The 11258-nt window shown below is 33.7% G+C and overlaps 1 pseudogene; it reads right to left on the reverse strand.

Annotated features, from left to right (window-relative positions):
• Positions 1–257: 257 nt before the first annotated feature.
• LOC120140932 lies at positions 258–10233 on the reverse strand (annotated as a pseudogene).
• Positions 10234–11258: the final 1025 nt, after the last annotated feature.

Consider the following 11258-nt stretch of genomic DNA (forward strand, 5'->3'; position numbering starts at 1 on the left):
TTGGGGGACCATATTGCAAACGGAATAAATGTTGGGGGACTGTATTGCAAGTTTTAAAAGTTGGGGGACCTAAATACAAGCTTCAGAAATGTTCAGTGACCATTACTATACTTTACCCTATTTTTAAAACGGATCAATCATGATATTGAATACATCCATAAAATTCGAATTAAATACTCCAAGAATAATTACGAGTCTAAAGTGGATATCCATAGCTTTTAAGGTTAAGCAGAACGCAGCATTTATTCATATGGTGCTAGTTATGGGCCAAATAGCTTCTAAAACAAGTTACTTTCAGCTACTTTAAGATTGAGATCTTCACGAATAAACAAATCTCTAAACTCTACGATACTAAACTAGATTGACTCAAAAGTTGATTTCTCGTCTCTCTGCAAAAAACTTTCCTGTTATAGCTGGGTCCAAAAGCAGGGCAAGCCAGACTCCGGTGTCAGCCGCGAAATATTTCCTTGCCAACCTGTCATTGCAGTCTTAACCCATCCTGGACAATAACAGTTGACATATATCTTTTCACCTTGTGATTGATCATAGAGTTCTTTGGCAAGCAGTCTAGTGTAAGCATTGACAGCAAGTTTAGATACCGAATGTTTGAGGCCATCTGCCCGATTGCCATGTTTCATCTTCAACTTCTTGTAAGAACTAGACACTGTTCTATCAATCAATTCCTCTGAGAGAGTTTCCAAATTGGTTAGTTTTTCTCTCAAATTTGCATCTTGAATTCTCTGCCAAAAAAATTCTAAATTTAGTTCAAAGTACAGGGGAAAAAAATTACTTCGATCTATGCTTAATTCGAATTAGGTGCAAGTGCCAAATACAAATATGTATGTAAGAGCGACGTGGGTACAATTTCGTTCAAGATTCTCATGTATTTAGAGGGTCATTGGAGGGTTATAACCTTATAAACATATTCGAATATGCATCAGACACGGGTGTCATAAATGGATACTTTAAGAAAAAATGAAGAGTTAAGAGCAACATGGACTTCAATCAACTTCCAAACAACAATTCAATTCATTGAAGAGATTACTTAGGATAAAGTACGAGAATCATTTACTCACATTACGCCGGCCGTTTAGCCTGCCTAGCCTTGAGCTCACATTAACAATACGAGCACCAACAGCAGAAGGTCTCATTACTGGTATCATTGCTTTAATCATATTTTTGGTTCCATAATAATTGGTCTCAATGACCTGCCGCGCAAATTCCACGGAATTATCGTACCCAAGGTTATAGTTAACACCTGCATTATTCACCTGCAAAATATAAATTCACCTGAAAAAAAATCAAAAGTAAATACAAAAGGTTGGCCAAAGCAGTAGGCTAAGAAAGATCAACGAAATTTCATCTTACCAGGATATCAACACCACCGTATTTTTGTTTTATCCAATCGATAAACGCCGAAATCGATTCACTATCCAAGATATCAAGCTGATGAACATCAACATTGAAACCCAAATCTTGTATAACCTTGGCTGCTTCAATGCCAACACTACTGTCCCTTGATGTTAGTGTCACTGTCAATCGATGACCAGCAAGTTGTCTTGCAATCTCATATCCGATTCCTCTATTAGCACCGGTTACAACAGCAACAGTTTCTTGTGACCACCACCTGGAAAAAAATGAACTATTGTATGACTAGAATGTGAAATAAATTCAAGTAATTCTGAAATTTCAGTCCCAAAATACAAAAATATTTCCTTGTTTTAGCCTAATATGTTGAAATACCGATCTGGGTAATTATCAAAATCAAAGAAAAAATACCTTTGGTGATCAGAATAAGGAATTGTTCTGAGAAGTGAAATCTCCTGGAGTCTCTTTTCCCTTCTATCCTTGTTTCTTTCATTTTTCCCGGTCAAACGCAGCTCAAGGGTGAAACCTGGCTGTGACGGCTGCCTCTCTGTACTTTCGAGATGGACCTTATTTTTAGGTCAAATTTTCGAGTAGGGCACGGCGAGGTTTTGATGTTTTCGTGCAAAAAAGAAAATAAACAATTTTTTTATTAATATAGGTAAATATAATGTAATATATGTTTAAATATAAGTCTTAATCTTTCGACATTGAACGCTCACACCTTTATATCTATGGTGCTCGAATCCAGATCTTCAAGAAATGATAACAATTTTTTTATCACGGAGGTAACTTAATTCGTGCAAAAGAAACAAATTTAACTCTTAAATAATTTGTATATTTTTTAATTTAAACATAAATTATTTAAATTAATCTTACATTTTATTTAAAGTTAAAATATACTTTAATTTTTTTTGTATATTTAGAATATATATTCTTATTTTTAAAAAATTAATCTATATAAAATTTTAAATTAAAAAAATTGTTGAGTTAATCGATCGACGGAATCGGCCAAGAGGGTGTGAATTGGCAATTCAAATTTTGGTGGAAGTTTTTGTAGAAAATTGAAAGTAATTGCACAACGATTTAGAGTGGTTCGACTTTCTCAATTAAAGTCTACGTCCACTACCTTAGCTATCCACACTAAGGATTTTCTAATAAATTCACTAATTTGTTCTTTCTTTTGAGACCAAAGAGATAACCTTACAACTCCCTCAAGAATATACCCCAATTCTTGAGAACACTTTCTCAAAAAGAAGTTTACAAATTTGTAAACTTACAAGAAAATCCTCACAAGGTAGATTGTTTGCACAATTCTAGAACAAAGAAAAAACACTAAAAATGAATACAATTGAGTACAAGTAGTGTTTTTGAAAGCAAAATGAATATTGAATGAAAAATAGGCTTGAAATGCTCAAACTTGAGGTTTAATGCTTTCTCTTTGATTCTCTCTTGATTCTTGTTGATTGTTGTTCTTGTTTTTTATCAATGGCTTCTAAGCTTGTTTAAATACACCTTCAAATGATTCTGAATGTTGGGGATGCTTAGTGGAGTTAATAGAGCCGTTTAAGTGTGAAAACAATTAATTAAAGCAGTTGGGAGCGTCAGTGCATCGATGCATACCCATGGTGCATCGGTGCATCAGTGTAAAATTTAAATATTTTGACCGTTGGACCCATAGTGCATCGGTGCACTAAGAGTGCATCGGTGCATCAAGTGCATTCGATGTTTCAAAATAGCCAGAGTGCATCGATCCATGGCTGGTGCATCGATGCATCAAATGCATTCGATGTTTTCATAAAAATCCTCAGTGCATCGATGCATGAAATGCATTCGATGTTCAATTTAATTAATGGTGCATTGATGCATGGATTGGTGCATCGGTGCATCACTTTGATAAATTGATTTTAGGCTTGATTTTGGTTCAAAATACTTTGTGAAAATTGTTTCAAAAATATATTAAGTATAAAACACATTTTTACACTTTTAGTAAGGTTTGAAATTGATCTTGAAAGACTTGGAGTAATAATTTGATATTCGATTAATTAAATCAAATACACTTAGAAAATCATTTGTAAAATCTTAAAATTCATTTAAACTTAATTTGTTATATCGAAACATCAAAATGTTTTCAACAATCTCCCCTTTTTTTATATAACAAAACATTTGTGTTATTTTAAGATTTTCTAAAAATTTGAAATCAATTTTGAAAAATTACTCCCCCTTACTATAACACTTCTCCCTTTTAACACTTAATATTTCTCCCCCTTTTTGTTAAATCAAAAAGATTTTAAAATGTTTTAAACAAGGTTTTGAAAAGCATAGCCAATTGCTTTTAAATATGTATATAACTTAAGTTGCTAAGATCACAATCAAAAGAGAGATTAGCCATTAGTTCCATAATCAATATTCATAAACAAATGTGAAATGACATAATTGGTCATATATATCTAATGATGCAAAAATAAGAAAATTCAACCAAACCAAATATATATATATATTAAGTTCAAAATCCAATCATCCAAACCATAACAAATTCAAGCATTTAACAATCTAAAACAAACAATCCAGAAACATCAAAATCAATCCAAGTTTGAAAATCCAAGAAAACATAACAAGGAAACAAATTCACTCCATAGGAGGATCGGGAGGAGGAGGATAATGAGCTCGAACTTCAAGAGTGAGAGCGTTCATACGTTCACGTATCTCCCGCTGAAACTCAGTAATCTGAGACTCCATGGAGGCAAACCTCAGATCAAACGACTCTAAGAAGGATCGAAAATATGGTGGCATTTGATCTTCTTGCCGTGTCGGTTCCGGTACAGGCTCATTGTCTGGAACGTGATCGTCGATATCTTGCATAAGTTGTTGAAACTCATGATCATCGTCAGCAGCCGGTGCCGAAGGAGGAGGAGGAGCACGAGAAGAGCTAGGAGCAGCTCGTGAAGAACTAGCTCCCAGAGTTTGCTTACCGGGTCGAAATAACAAAGATCGGTTTCCTCGTCTTGTTTACAATCCGCTTTCTTCAAGGAAGTAAGATTGATTTGATTTTGGAGTGTGATAGGATTGTCGAGAGAGATGTTTAGACCGAGTTTGATAAAGAGGTTACTCATAAGATATCCATAAATCAATGTTTCAACATGTTTTGAAGGAACAATGTTTATGATATCCACTAGTTGACTAAAAATAATGTGGGGAAGATTTATTTTGATCTTATTTTTAATACAGTGCATCCACCATAAATCCCTAGCACGAAGAGTGGAGTACCTACCTCTGGATGTTCTAAACCACCAAGAGATCATCAAATGAAGAAAAAGATCGTGATGAGATCGTAGAGTACTAACACTAGAATTTGGAACATAGGGATATTTCACATTTTCATTCTCATTATATAACCCATCATCATCTAACCCAAAACGAAAAGCTATAGTCTCGGGGTCAATATTAAAATATTGGCCTAAAAGATAGGATCTAATGGCTATAGTCCCACATTGAGTTTCGTTTTGAATATATACCGCAATGGAATAGAAAATGCGGACTAACTGTTGATAAACGATAGGTTTGAGCTGAAATATTTTATCAAACTTCCAAGCTTTAAGAATCAGAAGGTATTAAAAGTCAATATCTATCATAACTTGAAGAGAAGGAATACGCTCTTCCCGGATTCTATAAGATTGAAAAGAATTTATGTACCTAGAGTACAATTCGTCTCTACGACGCTCAGGCATGTTACAACAAGATCCTAATAGAGATTTAGGTGGAGGAGGAACGAGATTAGGAGGTTGGTTTGAACGAGAACGACTTGATGAAGTTCTAGGGCGTTTGGGATTAGACATGGTTTAAGAGTCAGAAAAAGGAATATAACCTGTAAATTGAAACACATGTATGCAATTTAATCAATCCCAAAACTTAATTGAGTCAGTAATAATTCAAGGTTCTCTAAATTGAATCCTAATGACATAGTTTTGAAAACTATTTGAAAACAATTTTTGTAAAATCATAATATGTATAGTTTTTATGAAAACAACATAATTAAATCAAAAACATCAAATTTAAAAATTAAATTCAAATTTTCGTTTTTTTTATTTCAAAAATTCAAAAATTTCTTTGAAAATTTGTGAGTTTTTGATGAAATTGGTTGTAAAATCTAGTTTGTAATCATCAAACAATCAATGCCCGATAAAATGTTCATCCTAGAACTAATTAAAACTAATCCTAAGATTAAAATATGATAAAATAGAGGTTTTTGAAATATTACCTTGAAAATTTTGGATTTGAGAGGAATGTGATGTTATTTTGCATGATTTGATGATAAAAGCAGGATTAAGAGTTAAAGTATGAAAGATTTCTGAAAAACCGAAAGATTTGGAGCAAATTTGAGAGTAGAAGAGGGAGAGGAGGCGTACGACTGAAGAGTATAGTTTTTAGGGTTTAAAACAAATGAGGAAATAAGTCTTATAAACCCCAAAACCCAACTGATGCATCGATGCATGGCCTTGTGCATCGATGCACATTCAAGGCGTGCATCAGTACACCTTCATGGTGTATCGATGCACATTCAAGGATGCATCGATGCACTGTTAGGTGTATCGATGCATGAAGCAAAAAAATGACAAAAATTTTTTTTAAACACTCAAAATGCTAAACTAATTGGCTCTAGTGGTATTGTCAACTCATATATTGAAAATTAATCATGTTCAATCAATCAAATTAATCCTTAAACTACTTTTGAACATAAAATTAATTTTCATCAAGCAACATAAACTCCCCCTAACTAATAGCAAAGAATGCAATAAAAAATTATTATTATAAGCATTTTTCATTTATACTTAAAAGTGATAAAATTATTTTAAACACTAAGTGAAGATAGGTCAGTTAAACCTAATTTTCTCCTAAGTGTCCAAAATCTTTCTTTGTCTAAAGGTTTTGTAAAGATATCCGCTAATTGGTGCAAAGTATCAACAAATTCTAGAACTACATCTTCCTTAGCGACATGGTCTCTAATAAAGTGATGTCTAATTTCAATATGCTTAGTTCTAGAGTGTTGGATGGGATTTTTAGTGAGACAAATAGCACTAATATTGTCACACTTGATAGGAATGCAACACAATTTTGTTTCTTTGAAAACAAAGAAATCAACACATTTCCAAGGAATTGACAAGTACCGGAGGTGCTTTTCCTATCTAATTTGCATCATCCATAATCCGTATCAGAGAAGGCATGCAAGCTAAAACTAGAGTCTCTAGGATACCAAAGTCCTAAACTATGAGTGTCCTTAAGGTATCTAAAGATCCTCTTAACAGCTAGTAAATGTGATTCCTTAGGGCATGATTGAAATCTAGCACATAAGCAAACACTAAACATAATGTTCGGTCTACTTGCAGTTAGATAAAGCAAAGAACCAATCATTGACCTATATAATTTAACATCCACACATTTACCTCCTTCATCTATGTCAAGCTTTGTCGATGAGCTCATTGGAGTGTTATGTGGCTTCCCATTTTCCAGTCCAAACTTCTTGAGCATATCTTTGATGTACATAGATTGATTGATGAAGATGCCATCTTTTCTTTGCTTGATTTGGAGTCCCAAGAAAAATGAGAGCTCCCCCATCATGCTCATCTCGAATTCACTTTGCATTAGCTTAGAAAATTCTTGGCAAAGAACATCATTAGTAGAACCAAATATTATATCATCAACATAAATTTAAACTACTAATAAATCTTTACCTTTATTCTTTAAAAACAATGTAGTGTCAACATTCCCTCTGGAAAAACCTTTCTCAATTAAAAAGTTTGACAATCTTTCATACCAAGCTCTAGGAGCTTTTTTTAAACCATAAAGTGATTTTGTCAACTTAAGAACATGATTTGGAAATTTTAAATCTTCAAAACCAGGATATTGTTCCACATACACTTCTTCTTTTATAAAACCACTTAAAAATGCACTTTTAATATCCGTTTGATATAATTTAAATTCATGAAAACATGTAAATGCTAATAACATTCTAATTACTTCCATCCTAGCTACGGGAATGTATGTTTAATCATAGTCTATGCCTTCTTCTAAAGTATAGCCTTGAGCAACAAGTCTAGCCTTGTTTCTCACTATATTACCACTCTCATCAAGTTTATTCCTAAATACCCATCTAGTACCTATAGTAGATTTATTACTAGGCCTTTCAACTAATGTCTATATTTTACTTCTCTCAAATTGATTTAACTCTTCTTGCATAGCCATAATCCAATGTTCATCTTTTAATGCTTCTTTAATATTCTTAGGCTCTATGCATGAGATAAATACAACATAATTATAAATATTTCTAAGAGAAGATCGAGTTGTTACCCCTTTGGATGGATCACCTATAATCTCACCATCCTTGACATAGTTGTACTCTCTTGGGTAAGATACTTCCTGTTGAGTTAATCGATCGACGGAATCAGCCAAGAGGGGGGTGAATTGGCAATTAAAAATTTCGTGGAAGCTTTTGCAGAAAAATTGAAAGTAATTGCACAGCGATTTACAGTGGTTTGACTTTCTCAAACAAAGTCTACGTCCACTACCTTAGCTATCCACACTAAGGATTTTCCAACAAATTCACTAATTTGTTCTTTCTTTTGAGGCCAAAGAGATAACCTTACAAAATCCCTCAATAGTATACCCCAACTCTTTAGAACACTCTTTTTCCCAAAGAGAAGATTACAAATTTGCAAACTTACAAGAAAACCTCACAAGGTAAGATGTTTGCACAATTCTAGAACAAGAAAAGAACACTCAAAGATAATTACAAATGAGCACAAATGGTGTTCTTGAAAGCAAAATGAATATTGAAAGGAAAATTGGCTTGATTTGCATAAACTTGGTGTTTGATGCTTTCTCTCTTGTTTCTCTATGATTTCTTGTTGATCAAGGGCTTTAGAACTTGTTTAAATACACCTTGAATCACTTCTGAACGTTGGTGATAATTAGTGGAGTCAATAGAGCCGTTTAAGTGTGAAAACAATTAATTTTTCTAGGTGGAGCGTCTCATGCATCGATGCATGATCAAGGATGCATCGGTGCATTCGTGTAAAATTCAAATATTTTGACCGTTGGAACACTTGATGCATCGGTGCACCAAGTGTGCATCGATGCATGAAATGCATTCGATGTTTGAAAAATAGCTTGGTGCATCGATGCATGGCTTGTGCATCGATGCATCAAATGCATTCGATGTTTTGAAAATATTCAGAGTGCATCGATGCATGGAGAGTGCATCGGTGCATGGAATGCATTCGATGTTCAATTAATTCATCGATGCATCGATGCATGGACTGATGCATCGGTGCATGCCTTTGAATAATTGATTTAAGGCTTGTTTTTTGTTCAAAATACTTTGTGAAAATTGTTTCAAAAATAGTTTAAGTACAAATCACAATTTTACACATTTAGTAAGGTTTAAAATTGATCTTGAAAAACTTGGAGTAATAATTTGATATTCGGTTAATTGAATCGAATATAAAATTGTAAAATCATTTGTAAAATCTTAAAATTCATTTAACTTAATTTGTTATATCGAAATATCAAAAATGTTTTCAACAATCTCCCCCTTTTTGATATAACAAAACATTTGAGTAATTTTAATATTTGTTTAAGAAATTATTTTTGAAATCGATTTTGAAAAACTTACTTCCCCTTACTATACCCCTTACTATAGCACATCTTAAATTTTCTCCCCCTTTTTGTTAAATCAAAAAGACTCTATAAAAACGTTTTAAACAAGAATTTGAAAAACATTAGCCAATTGATTTATTAATAATAGGCTGCTAAGATCACAATCAAAAGAGAGATTAGCCATTAGTTTTCATAAACAATATTCATAATAAAATGTGAAATGGCATAATTTGGTCATAAATTTCTAATGATGCAAAATTAATAAACAGAAAGCGTTAAAATGTCAAACCAAATATATATAATAAGTTCAAGCATCCTCAAACAAACATCCAACAACTAATCAAGTTCAAAGTACCAAACAAAGCACAAAAAATCAAAATCAATCCAAGTTTCAAAAACAAGAAAACATGACAAGCAAGTCTACTCCATCGGAGGATCGGGAGGAGGAGGATAATGAGCTCGAACTTCAAGAGTTAGAGCATCCATACGATCACGCATCTCCCTCTGAAACTCAGAAATCGTAGACTCAATGGAGGCAAAACGTAGATCAAACGACTCTAGAAAAGATCGGAAATAAGGTGGCGTTTGATCATCTTGCCGAGCTGGTACTTCCTCGTCAATATCTCTCATAAGCCTTTGAAGCTCTGGATCATCATCAGCGTCAGGAGCTGAAGGAGGAGGAGGAGCACGAGAAGAACTAGGAGCAGCTCGAGAAGAACTAGCTCCCGGAGTTGGCTTTTTGGGTCGAAAGACCCAAAGACCGGTTCGCTCATCCTGAATCCAATCTGCTTTCTTCAAAGATGTGAGGTTGATTTGATTTTGGAGATGGATAGGAGTGTCGAGAGAAACGTTTAAACCAAGTTTGATAAACAGGTTACTAAGTAGACAACCGTAGGCTAAGGTTTCAACATGATTAGAAGGGACAATATTAACGATGTCTACTAATTGGCTGAATATAATTTGTGGAAGATTTATTTTGATTTTATTTTTAATGCAGTACATCCACCACAAATCCCTATTACGAAGAGTGGAGTAACGACCAGCCGATGGTCTAAACCACCAAGAAATAATGAAGTGAAGAAAACGGTCGTGATGAGTTCGAAGAGAACTGACACTCGCATGAGGGATATATGGATAATTCACATTCTCTTTTTCATCAAAAGCACCATTATCATCTAATCCGAAATGAGTAGCAATGGTTGCGGAATCAACCATAATGTATTGTCCTAAAAGGTATGATCTAATACCGATGGTTCCACATTGGGTTTCATTTTGAATGCATACCGCATTTGAATAAAAAATACGGACAAGTTGATGAAAAATGATGGGTTGAAGAGAAAAGAGTTTATCAAACTTCCACCTTCTAAGAGTCGGGAGGTATTCAAATTTAATTTTGTTCATGGCTTGAAGCGAGGGAATACGTTCTTCCCGAATTCGATAGGATTGGAAAGACTCAATGTATCTATTATAAAGTTCGTTTCTACGATGCTCTGGCATATTGAAACAAACACTCAATAAGCCATTAGGAGCTTGAGGATCAGGATTAGGTTGAGGAGGAACGGGATTAGGATGTTGAGCAACGGGAGGACGGTTTTGGTGAGACCGACTAGAGGATGACCTAGGGCGTTTAGGATTTGACATGGTAAGGGAAATTTGAAAAGGAATATCACCTGCAATTTTAAAACACATGTATGCACAACAATTAATCCCAAAACTCAAATGAGTCCTCAATAATTCAAGGTTCTTTAACAAAGTCCTAATGGGCAAAGTTTTGAAAAACTATTTAAAATTAATATCATAATACGCATAGTTTTCATGAAACTAACATAATTGAATCAAAAGTATCATTAACTTTCGAAATAATAATAATAATTTTTTTTAATTCGAAATTTCCAAATAATTTTGAAAATTTATGCGTTTTTGATGAAATTTGTTGTAGAAACTAGTTTAGAATCATCATATACCCAATGCCCGATAATTATTTTAAACTATAACTAATCTAAACTAGTCCTAAGTTCAAAAATTAATAAAATAGAGTTTTTATAAAAAAAAATACCTTGAAAAATTCAGATTGAGGGGAATGTGGAGATGTTTTGTGCGATTTAATGATTGTAGTAGGTTTGTAGGATGAAAGACTTGAAGAATCCGATGTTTTCCCGAAGATTTTGAGCAAAAATAGAGATTTGAGGGAGAGGGGGACGAACGGCCGTGTGTTTAGTGTTTTAGGTTTTGAGAAAAAT

Source organism: Hibiscus syriacus, unplaced genomic scaffold (assembly GCF_006381635.1).
Source record: "Hibiscus syriacus cultivar Baekdansim isolate YM2019G1 unplaced genomic scaffold, ASM638163v2 tig00110788_pilon, whole genome shotgun sequence".
Taxonomy (NCBI): Eukaryota; Viridiplantae; Streptophyta; class Magnoliopsida; order Malvales; family Malvaceae; genus Hibiscus; species Hibiscus syriacus.